Here is a 14,955-nt window from a genome sequence, read left to right on the forward strand (position 1 = left end):
TGAAAAACAGAGAAACAAGTGCTTCTCTCTGCAATGGTCTCATTGAGAACCCATTTCCCCATTTCCCCATACATTAGGTACAGTAGTTGCTTTCCTCTGCCTGTGTCTCAAAGTGACAAATGAGAATAACAACACAGACACTGACTTAAAAAGCACTTAATTGTGCTATTGAACCAAGAGTTGTGTACATAGTCGAGGTCAGTGCCAACTTAAAACAAAATAAAAGTCAAACTGAAGCTGTAATGCCTCCTATCCACCTATTCAACAAATCCCAGTCTAAAGCACACATAATCTGTTTGCTTGTACCCTGTGTAGTGTTTTGATCATAGCCAGAGTTCAGATACTGAGCTGGCGAGTTCCCTTGACACTGCTAAAGGTGTGACTGAAAGTAGAGCTACTGGGATGCCTAACAAAACAACAGATGCTGTAAACTAGCATCTAAAGATTAACGTTATCTGAGTACACAGAAAATGACACAAGTACTAACTACTCTGGCCTAAAGTATGATTACAGACAATGCTCAGTGTATGTATCTAAACTGAACAAAAATATAAACGCGACATGTAATGTGTTGGTCCCATGTTTCATGAGCTGAAATAAAAAGGCCCAGAAATGTTACATATACACAAAACACTTATTTATCAAACATTTGGAGCACAAATTTCTTTGCATCCCTGTTAGTGAGCATTTGTCCTTTGCTAAGATAATCCATTCACCTGACGGGTGTGGCATATCAAGAAGCTGATTAAACGACATGATCATTACACAGGTGCACTTTGTGCTGGGGACAATGAAAGGCTACTCTAAAATGTGCACTTTGTCATCCAACACATTGCCTCAGATATCTCAAGTTGAGGGAGCGTACAATTGGCATGCTTACTGCAGGAATGTCCACCAGAGCTGTTGCCAGAGAATTTAATGTTCATTTCTCTACCATAAGCCACCTCCAACGTTGTTTTAGAGAATTTGGCAACACGTCCAAACGGACTCACAACTGCAGACCACTTGTATGGCGTCGAGGGGGTGAGTGGTTTGCTGATGTCAACATTGTGAACAGAGTTTCCCATGGTTGCGGTGGGGTTATGGTATTGGCAGGCATAAACTACGGACAACGATCACCATTGCATTTATTGAAGGCAATTTGAATGCACAGAAATACCGTTGCGAGATCCTGAGGCCCATTGTGAGGCCCATTTTTTACAAGGTATCTGCGATCAACAGATGTATATCTATATTCCCTGTCGTGAAATCCATAGATTAGGGCCAGATTAATTTATTTCAATTGACTGATTTCCTCATACTGTATGAACTGTAACTCAGTAAAATTGTTGAAATTGTTGCGTTTATATTTTTGTTCAATGTACATGTGTATGTCTGTGTAGATCATTAGTAGCCTCCTGTCCACCTCCAAGCCCCAGACGCTCAAGGCTGACAAACATACACAAATGCACGGACACACACACACACACACACACACACACTTGTGCAACGACCAGATCCCATTGAGGTCAGTAGGGTCAGCAGCAACATCAAAATAAAGTGTTCAATCTTAGTGTGGGAACATGAGAACCAGGGTGCCCCAAACCCCTGGGAGCTGTCTGCCAGGCTTTGCCCCAGTAACCAGAGAGGATGAGGGGAAGTCAGGCCAGCCCAGGCCTCCTGCTATTTACCGACAGGGTTTACTGTAGGAATAGCTAATCCAGAGGTCATAACTCCACATTACTGACCAAAGACACAGGGGAATATGGTTTGCATCTGTCCGCCTGCCTTTCTCTCTCACACACACACACACACACACACACACACACACACACACACACACACACACACACACACACACACACGCTATAGTCTTCAGCGGGGATCTCCAAATGAAGACACACGATGAGGTTCTAGCCATTGAGAGGAGGTCCTCATGTTACAGGCCCCTTCATACCATAAAGCACTCAACGCCAGGCTCATGTGACGCTTTGAAACAACCCTCCAACTGCAATTAAGACCCATTACAACCTACAGGAACACATGGACTCCCTTCTATTGTGTCTCTTAAAGGGAATGTTTATGGGTTTCCTACTACATGTAACATGATAATTTGTTATAATAAGGACAGAGCTTTCCAATTTTCCGAGCTTCCTGTACCCTGATGATAAAGGGGAATTTTTCACGGAATGTAGGATGCTGTCTGGTGACGTGATGCAGACCTAGTTTAGGGCTGTAATTTCTTGCTGCCTTTAAGGTGCGTTGTTTTTCATAAGAGGAACATGGCAACATAACCTAAAACGACTTACTGACTGAATAGCTATAGACAGAGTAAATAGCATGTTAACAATAGCATGTTAAACTACCAGCCCTCACATTTTCATGTCAGATTTAGATGTTCATCCATGTTGCTCAAACATCAAACTTCAAAGTTGTTCCAAATGTCAAATTTCGGACTGTTTAAGGATAAGTTTAGGCATTAACTGTACATTTTTAAGGTAAGTGTTAAGGTTTGGGATAGGATTACAAAAATAGCAAAAACAACTATATCAAAAACGTTCATTTCAAACTTGCAACTTTTGAAATCAGAGGCAGATGCTTAAGCCCATCCACCACGTGGAGCCCATCCACCATGTCCTAGCAAAACCAAAATCAAGTTAACTGTGTTCACTGTTGCCCCTAGTGGCTGGTTTCCACACAATCTCCCAATGTCCTCAGACATAGATGGATGTCAAATACTGACTTGTATCACGGGTGATAAGATACTGTATATAGTACATTCGGAAAGTACTCAGCCCTCTTGACTTTTACCACATTTTGTTACATTACAGCCTTATTCTAAAATGTATTAAATAGCTTTTTTCCCTCATCAATCCACACTATCAAAATACCCCATAATGACAAAGAAAAAGCAGCTTTTTAGAAATTTTTGCAAATGTATAAAAAAACAACAACTGAAATATCACATTTACATAAGCATTCACACCCTTTACCCAGAACTCAGTGTTGAAGCACATTTGGCAGCAATTATAGCCTTGAGTCTTAGGTATGACGCTACAAGCTTTGCACACCTGCATTTGTGGAGTTTCTCCCATTCTTCTCTGCAGATCCTTTCAAGCTCTGTCAGGTTAGATGGGGAGCATAGCTGCACATCTGTTTTCAGGTAGCTCCAAAGATGTTCGATCCGTTTCAAGTCCGGGCTCTGGCTGGGCCACTCAAGGACATTCAGAGACTTGTCTCAAAGCCACTCCTGTGTTGTCTTGGTTGTATGCTTAGGGTCCTTGTCCTGTTGAAATGTGAGCCCAGTCTGAGGTCCTGAGCGCTCTGTACTTTGCTCCGTTCATCTTTCCCTTGATCCTGACTAGTCTCCCAGTCCCTGCCGCTGAAAAACATCCCCACAGCATGATGCTGCCATCACCATGCTTTACCGTAGGGATGGTGCCAGGTTGCATCCAGGCGTGACACTTCGCATTCAGGCCAAAGAGTTCAATTTTGGTTTCATCAGACCAGAGAATCTTGTTTCTCATGGTCTAAGAGTCCTTTAGGTGACTTTTGGCAAACTCCAAGCGGGCTGTCATGTGCCTTTTACTGAGGAGTCACTTCTGTCTGACCACTCTACCATAAAGGCCTGATTGGTGAAGTGCTGCAGAGATGGTTGTCCGACTGGAAGGTTCTCCCATCTCCACAGAGGAACTCTGGAGCTCTGTCAGAGTGACAATTGGGTTCTTGGTCACCTCCTTGACCTAGGCCCTTCTCCCCCGATCACTCAGTTTGGAAGAGGAATTGTCTTGGTGGTTCCAAACTTCTTCCATTTAAGAATGATGGAGGCCACTGTGTTCTTGGGGACCTTCAATGCTGCAGACATTTTTTTGCACTCTTCCCCAGATCTGTGCCTCAACACGATCCTGTCTCGGAGCTCTACGGACAATTCCTTCGACCTCATGGCTTGGTTTTTGCTCTGACATGCATTGTCAACAGTGGGACCATATATAGACTGGTGTGTGCCTTTCCAAATCATGTCCAATCAATTACATTTACCACAGGTGGACTCCAATCAAGTTGTAGAAACATCTCAAGGATGATTAATGGAAACAAGATGCACCTGAGCTCGATTTCGAGTGTCATAGCAAAGGGTCTGAATACTTATGTAAATAAGGTATTTATTTTTTTACATTTGCAAAAAATATTTTCACTGTCATTATGGGGTTTTGTGTGTAGATTGATGAGGAAAAATATTATTTAATCAATTTTAGAATAAGGCTGTAACGTAACAAAATGTGGAAAATATATAATTGTCTGAATACTTTCTGATTGCACTGTATTTAACCTTTGTCGCACATACCTACGTATAACCTGAATACCTACTACATAATAATGTTTTATATGACATATGAAGAAATTAACCATATGCTAACAATGAAAGTATTGGTTTTAAGATTGAAATACAGGTATAACAATTGGAATTGGTGATCAATTGTTCATGTTAAAGTGTTAAAATAGTGAATCTCTGGCGTTCTCCATCACTTTAATTTCTGAAGTCTGTGAAGCCTGAACCCCTCCCCAACCCCTCGCACAGTGGCATAGCAGTCTGCTCAGGACAGAGGAACAACAGCAGGGTCAGATCCAGTCTCTATATATACTGTAACCCTGAGCCCCAATGTCTACACAGCAGTGGTCCACAGCAGAAACAAACTCTCACGTGATCCACTGAGGACAGACATCAGTGGGCCTGCACCCCCAGGCCAAGGGGCTTAGAGCCAGAAACACGCTGAAGGGCTGTGGGCAAGAGGTCTGATGGGTTGGGTCGATGGGGGGCTGATCGGTCGCAAACAATGCATATACAGTTGAAGTCGGAAGTTTACATAGACCTTAGCCAAATACATTTAAACTCAGTTTTTCACAATTCCTGACATTTAATTCTAGTAAAAATTCCCTGTCTTAGGTCAGATAGGATCACCACTTTATTTGAAGAATGTGAAATGTCAGAATAATAGTAGAGAGAATGATTTATTTCAGCTTTTATTTCTTTCATCACATTCCCAGTGGGTCAGAAGTTAGCATACACTCAATTAGTATTTGGTAGCATTGCCTTTAAATTGTTAAACTTGGATCAAACGTTTTGTGTATCCTTCAACAAGGTTCCCACAATAAGTTGAGTGAATTTTGTCCCATTCTTCCTGACAGAGCTGGTGTAACTGAGTCAGGTTAGTAGGCCTCCTTGCTCGCACACGCTTTTTCAGTTCTACCCACACATTTTCCATAGGATTGAGGTCAGGGCTTTGTGATGGCCACTCCAATACCTTGACTTTGTTGTCGTTAAGCCATTTTGCCACAACTTTGGAAGTATGCTTGGGGTCATTGTCCATTTGGAAGACCCCTTTGCGACCAAGCTTTAACTTCCTGACTGATGTCTTGAGATGTTGCTTCAAAATATCCACATAGTTTTCCCTCCTCATGATGCCATCTATTTTGTGAAGTGCACCAGTCCCTCCTACAGCAAAGCACCCCCACAACATGATGCTGCCACCCCCGTGCTTCACGGTTGGGATGGTGTTCTTCGGCTTGCAAGCCTCCCCCTTTTTCCTCCAAACATAACAATGGTCATTATGGCCAAACAGTTCTATTTTTGTTTCATCAGACCAGAGGACATTTCTCCAAAAAGTACGATCTTTGTCCCCATGTGCAGTTGCAAACTGTAGTCTGGCTTTTTTATGGTGGTTTTGGAATAGTCGCTTCATCTTTGCTGAGTGGCCTTTCAGGTTATGTCGATATAGGACTCGTTTTACTGTGGATATAGATACTTTTGTACCTGTTTCCTCCAGCGTCTTCACAAAGTCCTTTGCTGTTGTTCTGGGATTGATTTGCACTTTTCGCACCAAAGTATGTTCATCTCTAGGAGACAGAAACACGTCTCCTTCCTGAGCGGTATGACGGCTGCATGAACCCATGGTGTTTATACTTGCGTACTATTGTTTGTACACATGAACGTGGTACCTTCAGGTGTTTGGAAATTGCTCCCAAGGATGAACCAGATTTGTGGAGGTCTACATTTTTTTCTCTGAGGTCTTGGCTGATTTCTTTTGATTTTCCCATGATGTCAAGCAAAGAGGCACTGAGTTTGACGGTAGGTCTTGAAATACATCCACAGGTACAACTCCAATTGACTCAAATTATGTCAATTAGCCTATCAGAAGCTTCTAAAGCCATGACATCCTTTTCTGGAATGTTCCAAGCTGTTTAAAGGCACAGTCAACTTAGTGTATGTATACTTCTGACCCACTGGAATTGTGATACAGTGAATTAGAAGTGAAATAATCTGTCTGTAAACAATTGTTGGAAAAATTACTTGTGTCATGCACAAAGTACATGTCCTAACCGACTTGCCAGAACTATAGTTTGTTAACAAGAAATTTGTGGAGTGGTTGAAAAACAGGTCTGAATGACTCCAACCTAAGTGTATGTAAACTTCCAACTTCAACTGTACATACCCACACTCATTTATGAACACATCACATACACACCCACACAAGATGGCACTAACAGGGAAGGTCGACATTTGACGAGTTCCAAACTGACTTTGCTATTTAGTGACTTTTTTGTGTTTATTGAGAAAAAAAATACATCGGTAATGCTATTATCACATTTGACCGCCTAGCACTTTGGACATCAGATCTACAGTTACTAACCTCGATTTCAACAGCAAATCCGACTCTGACTCAGCTGTTCCCTTGTTCACACCAGACCCTATTCCTTTGTTTCATAGGCTGGCGTCCTGGTGAGACTGAGACGAAGAGTAAATCGACCAACACGCCCCTCCGTTTTATTGGCAAATGTCCAGTCACTTGAGAATAAGATGGATGAGCTTCGTTCAAGAGTCTCCTATCAGAGAGACTAGAAAACAACAATATTATATGCTTTGAAGATACTTGGCTGGCTAAATCTATGAACATAGAACTAAGTAGTTTTTCCATGTAGCGACACGATCGAACGACAGCTTTCTCGGGCAAGTCCAAAGGGGGAGGGTTGTGCGTCTTCATAAACAACAACTGGTGCTCTGATTTCAGTGTGAAAGAAATCTCAAGCTTTTGCTCACCTGATATAGAATATCTCATGGTAAGCTACACAGCTTTTTATCTACCAAGAGAGTTCTCATCCATAATTATCACAACTTTCTACATCCCACCACAAGCCAACACCACTTTAGCACTTACAAACTATATGGGGCATAAACAAACAAGAAACCGCACATCCAGAGGCAGCATTTTTTGTGGGCGGAGACTTTAACACCAGGGGACTTAATACCATGCTAAATTAATTCTACCAACATGTCTCCTGCACCACAAGGGGTGCTAAAACTCTAGACCACTTTTATTCTACCCACAGAAATGCATATAAGGCACTCCCTTGCCCTCCCTTCGGCAAATCAGACCACAACTCTATCCTCCTGTTTCCACAACTCTATCCTCCTGTACCAGTGATGCACTCAATAAGGAAGTGGTCTGATGAAGCAGATACAAGGCTACAAGACTGTTTTGCAGGTACAGACTGGGACATGTTCCGGGATTCACCCATTGGAATTGAGGAGTTTACCACAGTCACGGGCTTCATCAATAAATGCATAGAAGATGTCTTCCCCACAGTGACCATATGAACGTATCCAAACCAAAAACCATGTATTACAGGCAGTAACCACACTGGGATAAAGGCTAGAGCTACCGCTTACAAGGAACAGGACTCAGACATAGACACATACAAGAAAGCGCGCTACGACCGCCGATGAGACAAAAAACATGAAAAAGGACAATAAAGGAGGAAGGTGGAATCCTATTACACCGGTTCCGACACTCGTCAGATGTGGGAGGGCTTGCAGTTGATAACGGACTACAAAGGGAAACCCAGCTATGAGATGCCCAGTGACACAGAACTCCCAAACGAGCGAAATGCCTTTTATGCTCACTTTGAAGAAAACAACCCAGAGTCTTACATGAAAGCCCCTGTTGTCCAGATGACTGTGTGATCTCACTCTCTGTGGCCGATGTGAATAAAACTTTGAAACAGGTAAACACTCGCAAGGCCGCCGGGCCAGACAGAATAGCGTTCCTAGAGCATGTGCAGATCAGCTGGCAAGTGTCTTGATAGACATTTAGAATCTCTCCTTGTCCCAGTCTGTCATCCCAACATGCTTCAAGATGACCACCATTGTCCCTGTTCCCAAGAACTCCAAGGTAACATGCCTAAATGACTATTTAAAAGCACATCTGTATGAAGTGCTTTGAAAGGCTGGTCATGACACACATCAACACCATCATCCTAGACACCCTAGACCAACTCCAATTTGCATTCTGCCCCAACATATCAATTTAATTTCACACTGCTCTCTCCCACCTGGACAAGAGCGGAAAGAACTATGTGAGAATGCTGTTCATAGACTACAGCTCAGCATTCAACACCATTGTCACCTCCAAGCTCATCACCAAGCTCGGGACCCTGGGACTGAACACCTCCATCTGAAATTGGATCCGGGAGTACATGGATTACAGGAGAGTTTAATACCCTCAACACGGGGGCCCCTCAGTGGTGTACTTAGTCCCCTCCTGTACTCCCTGTTCACCCACAACTGTGTGGCCACGTACAACTCCAACACCATCATCAAGTTTGCTGATGACACGCCGGTGGTAGGCCTGATCACCGACGGCCATGAGATAACCTACAAGGAGGAGCTCAGAGACATGGCAGTGTGGTGCCAATGTCAACATCCTCTCCCTCAATGTCAGAAAGACCAAGGAGCTGATCGTGGACTACAGGAAAAAGAGGGGAGAGCACACCCCCATCCACATCGGCGAGGCTGTAGTGGAGCGGGTCGAGAGCATCAAGTTCCTTGGTGTCCACATCACTAAGGACTTAGCAGGGTCCATACACACCTGCACAGTTGTGAAGAGGGCAAGATAGCATCTCTTCCCCCAGGAGACTAAAAATATTTGGCATTGACCCACAGATTCTCAAAAAGTTCTACAGCTGCACCATCAAGAGCATCTTGACTGGCTGCATCACCGCTTGGCATGGCAAATGCACCTGACCTCGACTGCAGCCATCCAAGACATCTATATCTGGTGGTATCAGAGGAAGGCACAAAAAATTGGCAAAGACTTCAGCCACCCAACCCATAGACTGTTCACTGTGCTACCATCTCGCAAACTGACTTACAGGCTCAGAGACAGCTTCTCCCCCCAAGCCATAAGGCTTCTAAATAGCCATAAGATTGCTAAATAGATCATTAAATGGTTACCCAGACTATCTGCATTGACCCTATCTATGCACACTTACAAGACTATATATACACTCACTCACACTACACTGACACTCTCACACACTCTACTGACACTCTCACACAAACCCACACACAGACATAACACACACACACACCCCACATATACTTTCACACTCATCACATGCTGATGCTACTGTTTTTTATTTGACTCTTATTATTATCTATTCTGATGCCTATTCACTTTACCCTGCCTTTATGTACAGATCTACTTCAAATACCTTGTACCCCTGCACAATGATATGGTACTGGTACTTCCTGTATATAGCTTCATTCTTGTGTTACTATATTTTTCTTATGTTTAACTCTGCATCATTGGGAACGGCTCGTAAGCAAGCATATCACAGTAAAGTCTACCTGCACCTGCTGTATTCGGCGCATGTGACAAATAACATTTGATTGATTGCTACACGCATGATGAAGTTCAGAACATCAGCTGGCAGTCACATCACTGGCTTGTTGTTCCCTGATAACAGAGAGCTGGGATATGGCATGAGTGGAAACAGAGAAGGGGAACGTACATACACACATTCACTCACTCACATGTGCTCACGTTTCTCGCAAACAGTGAAAGCAAATAAACACTACACACTCAGACACAGAAATACAGTCGTGGCCAAAAGTTTTGAGAATGACACAAATATAAATTTTCACAAAGTCTGCTGCCTCAGTTTGTATGATGGCAATTTGCATATACTCCAGAATGTTATGAAGAGTGATCAGATGAATTGCAATTAACTGCAAAGTCCCTCTTTGCCATGCAAATGAACTGAATCCCCCAAAAACATTTCCACTGCATTTCAGCCCTGCCACAAAAGGACCAGCTGACATCATGTCAGTGATTCTCTCGTTAACACAGGTGTGAGTGTTGATGAGGACAAAGCTGGAGATCACTCTGTCATGCTGATTGAGTTCGAATAACAGACTGGAAGCTTCAAAAGGAGGGTGGTGCTTGGAATCATTGTTCTTCCTCTGTCAACCATGGCTACCTGCAAGGAAACACGTGCCATCATCATTGCTTTGCAAAAAAAAGGCTTCACAGGCAAGGATATTGCTGGCAGTAAGATTGCACCTAAATCAACCACTTATCGGATCATCAAGAACTTCAAGGAGAGCGGTTCAATTGTTGTGAAGAAGGCTTCAGGGCGCCCAAGAAAGTCCAGCAAGAGCCAGGACCGTCTCCTAAAGTTGATTCAGCTGCAGGATCGGGCACCACCAGTACAGCGCTTGCTCAGGAATGGCAGCAGGCAGGTGTGAGTGCATCTGCACGCACAGTGAGGCGAAGACTTTTGGAGGATGGCCTGGTGTCAAGAAGGGCAGCAAAGAAGCCACTTCTCTCCAGGAAAAACATCAGGGACAGACTGATATTCTGCAAAAGGTACAGGGATTAGACTGCTGAGGACTAGGGTAAAGTCATTTTCTCTGATGAATCCCCTTTCCGATTGTCTGGGGCATCCGGAAAAAAGCTTGTCCGGAGAAGACAAGGTGAGCGCTACCATCAGTCCTGTGTCATCCCAACAATAACACATCCTGAGACCATTCATGTGTTGGGTTGCTTCTCAGACAAGGTTGTGGGCTCACTCACAATTTTGCCTAAGAACACAGCCATGAATAAAGAATGGTACCAACACATAATCCGAGAGCAACTTCTCCCAACCATCCAGGAACAGTTTGGTGACAAACAATGCCTTTTCCAGCATGATGGAGCACCTTCCATAAGGCAAAAGTGATAACTAAGTGGCTCGGGGAACAAAACACCGATATTTTGGGTCCATGGCCAGGACCTTAATCCCATTCTGACAAACTCCAAGCATTGATTATGCAAGAATGGGCTGCCATCAGTCAGGATGTGGCCCAGAAGTTAATTGACAGCATGCCAGGGCGGATTGCAGAGGTCTTGAAAAAGAAGGGTCAACACTGCAAATATTGACTCTTTGCATCAACTTCATGTAATTGTCAATAACAGCCTTTGACACTTACGAAATGCTTGTAATTATACTTCAGTATTCCATAGTAACATCTGACAAAAATATCTAAAGACACTGAAGCAGCAAACTTTGTGGAAATTAATATTTGTGTCATTCTCAAAACTTTTGGCCATGACTGTACAGTACATATTCACGCACACAGCACTTACAAACACTAACCCACACATACAGTGCACACAAATAAAAATTGTACTCACACATCCAGTAAAACACCCCCAAAAGACAACTTTATTCACACATCCAGTACACCTAAACAAACCATGGCTGCTAAAAACACCCCAATCAATTCACACTGCAGCACAGCCCACAGTAAATCCCCCAAGGTGAAGGGTTGGCCTCCATCATGTTAGTCTTTGTATAGCTAACCTCCATTCAGCAGTTCGCTCCTGCTGCTGCCCGGCTGCTACAGCCTGCTGCCCTAGCCTGACCTTATTCATGCCTCCCCAAGGACACTTCCTTCCTTTTCAATGGTCTTCCCTCTCTCCTCTTTCGAAAAACAACTTGACTATTCACCATGGGACAACGTAGGGCTGGCCTTTTCCTTCTTTCCTTCAGCAGGCCTGCTTTCTTTCCCTTCCTCCATCTGAGCAGGTTTGAGTTTGTGTGAACCGTTTAGACCCGGTTTCCTGACATTGAGAGGAGAAGGGTGGAACGGGAGGAGGACAAAAAGCAGAGGATAAGGCTTCTCTGAGTTCTCTCCTGGGGGTATGGGAGCAACAATGGGTCTTGGTGAAGAATGGAAAAAAAAGATGGGAATAGAAGAAAACGGGTCTAATGGAGGCCATGAGACGTTTTCTTGGGCGGAGGTTAGACGAGAAGGGAGAGACACGGTCAAATGCAAACGCTAACCTCAATGAGTGAACTTGAACCGTAATGCTCTAAAATTTGAACCCAATGGCACAGTTTCAGTCCCTTATTGTGTAAGGGTTAGGGTTAGGGTTAGGGTTAGGGTGCCCACAGGCCTCACAAGAGTTGTCTGAAAGTCCCCCGGTACCAGTTGAAAGAAATTTGCTGAAGTATATATGGAGACTGTTTAGTGCCAAAAATAAGGGGTAAATATGTTTCCTTATCTCTCTCAGATATACAGGGCCTTCGGAAAGTATTCAAACCCCTTGACTTTTTCCACATTTTGTTAGGTTACAGCCTCAATCTACACACAATAGCCCATAACAACAAAGTTGTTTTTTTGTGCTATTTTATAAAAAATAATAAAAACAGAAATATTACATTAACATAAGTATTCAGACCCTTTACTCAGTACTTTGTTGAAGCACCTTTGTCAGCGATTACAGCCTCGATTCTTCTTGGGTATGACATTACAAGCTTCTCTGCAGATCCTCTCCAGCGCTATCAGGTTCGATAGGGAGCGTTGCTGCACAGCTATTTTCACGTCTCTCAAGAGATGTTCGATTGGGTTCAAGTCCAGGCTCTGGCTAGGTCACTTAAGGACATTCAGAGACTTGTCCCGAAGCCAATCCTGCGTTGTCTTGGTTGTATGCTTAGGGTCGTAATCCTGTTGGAAGGTGAACCTTCACCCCGGTCTGAGGTCCTGTGCACTCTGGGGCAGGTTTTCATCAAGGATCTATCGGTAATTTGCTCCGTTCATCTTTTCCTCGATCCTATCTAGTCTCCCAGTCCCTGGGCTGAAAAACATCCCCACAGCATGATGCTGCCACCACCATGCTTCACCATAGGGATGGAGCCAGGCTTCCTCCAGACAAGAGATCCATCTTGGTTGCATCAAACCAAACCTTTTAGGTGCATTTTGGCAAACTCCAAGCGAGCTGTCATGTTCCATTTACTGGAGGAGTGGCTTCCGTCTGGCCACTCCACCATAAAGGCCTGATTAGTGGAGTGCTGCAGAGATGGTTGTCCTTCGGGTTCTTGGTCACATCCCTGACCAAGGCCCTTCTCACGATAAAATTGGATTATCGTAAACCTTGCTGTCTGTCTCTCTGACATTTGCAACATTGTTTCAATATTGAAATCCAATCTCCAGGTGTCCCATAGTAATGAATGTGTTGGGAGGCGGGACGAGACAGACAGGCAGGCAGCGTTTCTCAGTCAGTCGAGCGTCACTACTTCACAGGAGAGCAATTTAAAATTAAAATGCGTTTTGATAAAAAGAAATGGCACAAATGCTTCTGTGTTTTAATAACAAACTTGTATGCCATCTGTAAAAACGAATACAATTGTTAAATTTGGAGCCTAGTTGGTTTAGCCATGGAAAAAGGTAGGAACCCTCCCGATAGCCATGATTGGCTGAAATAATGGCTTGGCTGGTCATGCCGAGAGATGAGCTCAGATTGGTCTTCCATGTAGCATGCTTCTGTCTATAACATGAGCTGGTCAGTATGTGTAGGTTATCATTTCTAACGTGGCTTTTTTGAAAGATATCACGTAGTAGGACCGAGTTTTGAAATCAGTGGAATTAGAGTATGATAGCTAAGGAGATTGAGAAATTCTTATGTTTGATTGCACATATGCTTAGTGAGTCAAAAAGAGAACACACAGAAGGCTATTGTATAAAACACCTGTCTCCGGATTACATCTTCAAACTAAGGGCAACCATGGCATCCGTCACAGAGAGGGAGAAGCGTCCATCCATGTATATGGGTAAGATAGTCTAGCTCGTGATATTTTCAGATATTACACATTTCTAATTTTGTCAGAAAGTCATTTTCATTTCAAGTTAAAGAGTACTGTTAGCTATCTAGCTAACATTAGCTGGCTGGCTCGCTAACTAACGTTACATATAGGATCTATGTAGTAATATTATTCGTATCTCAGAGACATTTGCATTACTAGTTATTGACTAATGTTAGCAACTAGCTAACATTGAACCTGGTTGGTTAGCTACATGCAGATTCATGCAGGGTAGTAATGTTATTAGTTGGTTCATTGTTTAGCTAGCTACTGTAGCTACATGTTTAAACAAAAGATTCCACTATCTATGCAAGTCACCATTTCAATAGAATGTTCATGATTTCATTGCGACAACTGTCAATAGATGTAGTTGGTAAATTCGTTCTGGCTATCTACAGCGATTTCAGAGCACTCTCGTCTGAGTGTGCCAGAATGCAGAATAACTGACGAATTTACGAACGCTCAACACCAGTTGAATATGGCCAGTGTCAGTAAACGTTGACAAAAAAGCGTAATTAAAATGTTGCCAGCCACACAGTTACAGTCACCGACGCTATTGATAATGTAAAAAATAGCCTAATTAGCTCTGATAGGGCGAGTAAAATGGTCAGAGTGAGTTGTTCTCTCATTTGCATCTGGAAGTAGCTAGCAAGCTAGCCAACCTCAGCCAGTTAGCTTGGGTGCTTGCCTGCTGTTGTTAGGTCAGAACCTTCGGATCAACCCTACTCCTCAGCCAGAGCGTCCAGTGTGCGCTCTGAATGTTCCTAGAGCAAAATGCTCTGAATTTACAAACAGACAATCTGACAATGCTCTGAGTTTACAAAAGCCCAGAGCGCACTCTGCGCACACTCTGGCACTCCAGACTGAATTTATGAACACACCCCTAGTATAAACCAGTCTTTAGTCTTGAAATCTTTGGTTGTTAAGTACATGGCCTCACATGTAAATACTTAAAGAGATGGGTGGGGCTAAGGCTTAAGAGGGTGTGAACGATGCTGAATGGGTGTAGACAAAGTA

General features: G+C 43.4%; 1 protein-coding gene across 10 annotated transcripts in view; it reads right to left on the reverse strand.

Moving 5' to 3' along the window:
- LOC115159546 (regulator of G-protein signaling 3) overlaps positions 1-14,955 on the reverse strand; it is a 192,598-nt gene that overhangs the window by 21,904 nt on the left and 155,739 nt on the right. The window lies entirely within an intron of this gene.

The sequence above is a fragment of the Salmo trutta genome, chromosome 23, assembly GCF_901001165.1.
Source record: "Salmo trutta chromosome 23, fSalTru1.1, whole genome shotgun sequence".
NCBI classification, from domain to species: domain Eukaryota; kingdom Metazoa; phylum Chordata; class Actinopteri; order Salmoniformes; family Salmonidae; genus Salmo; species Salmo trutta.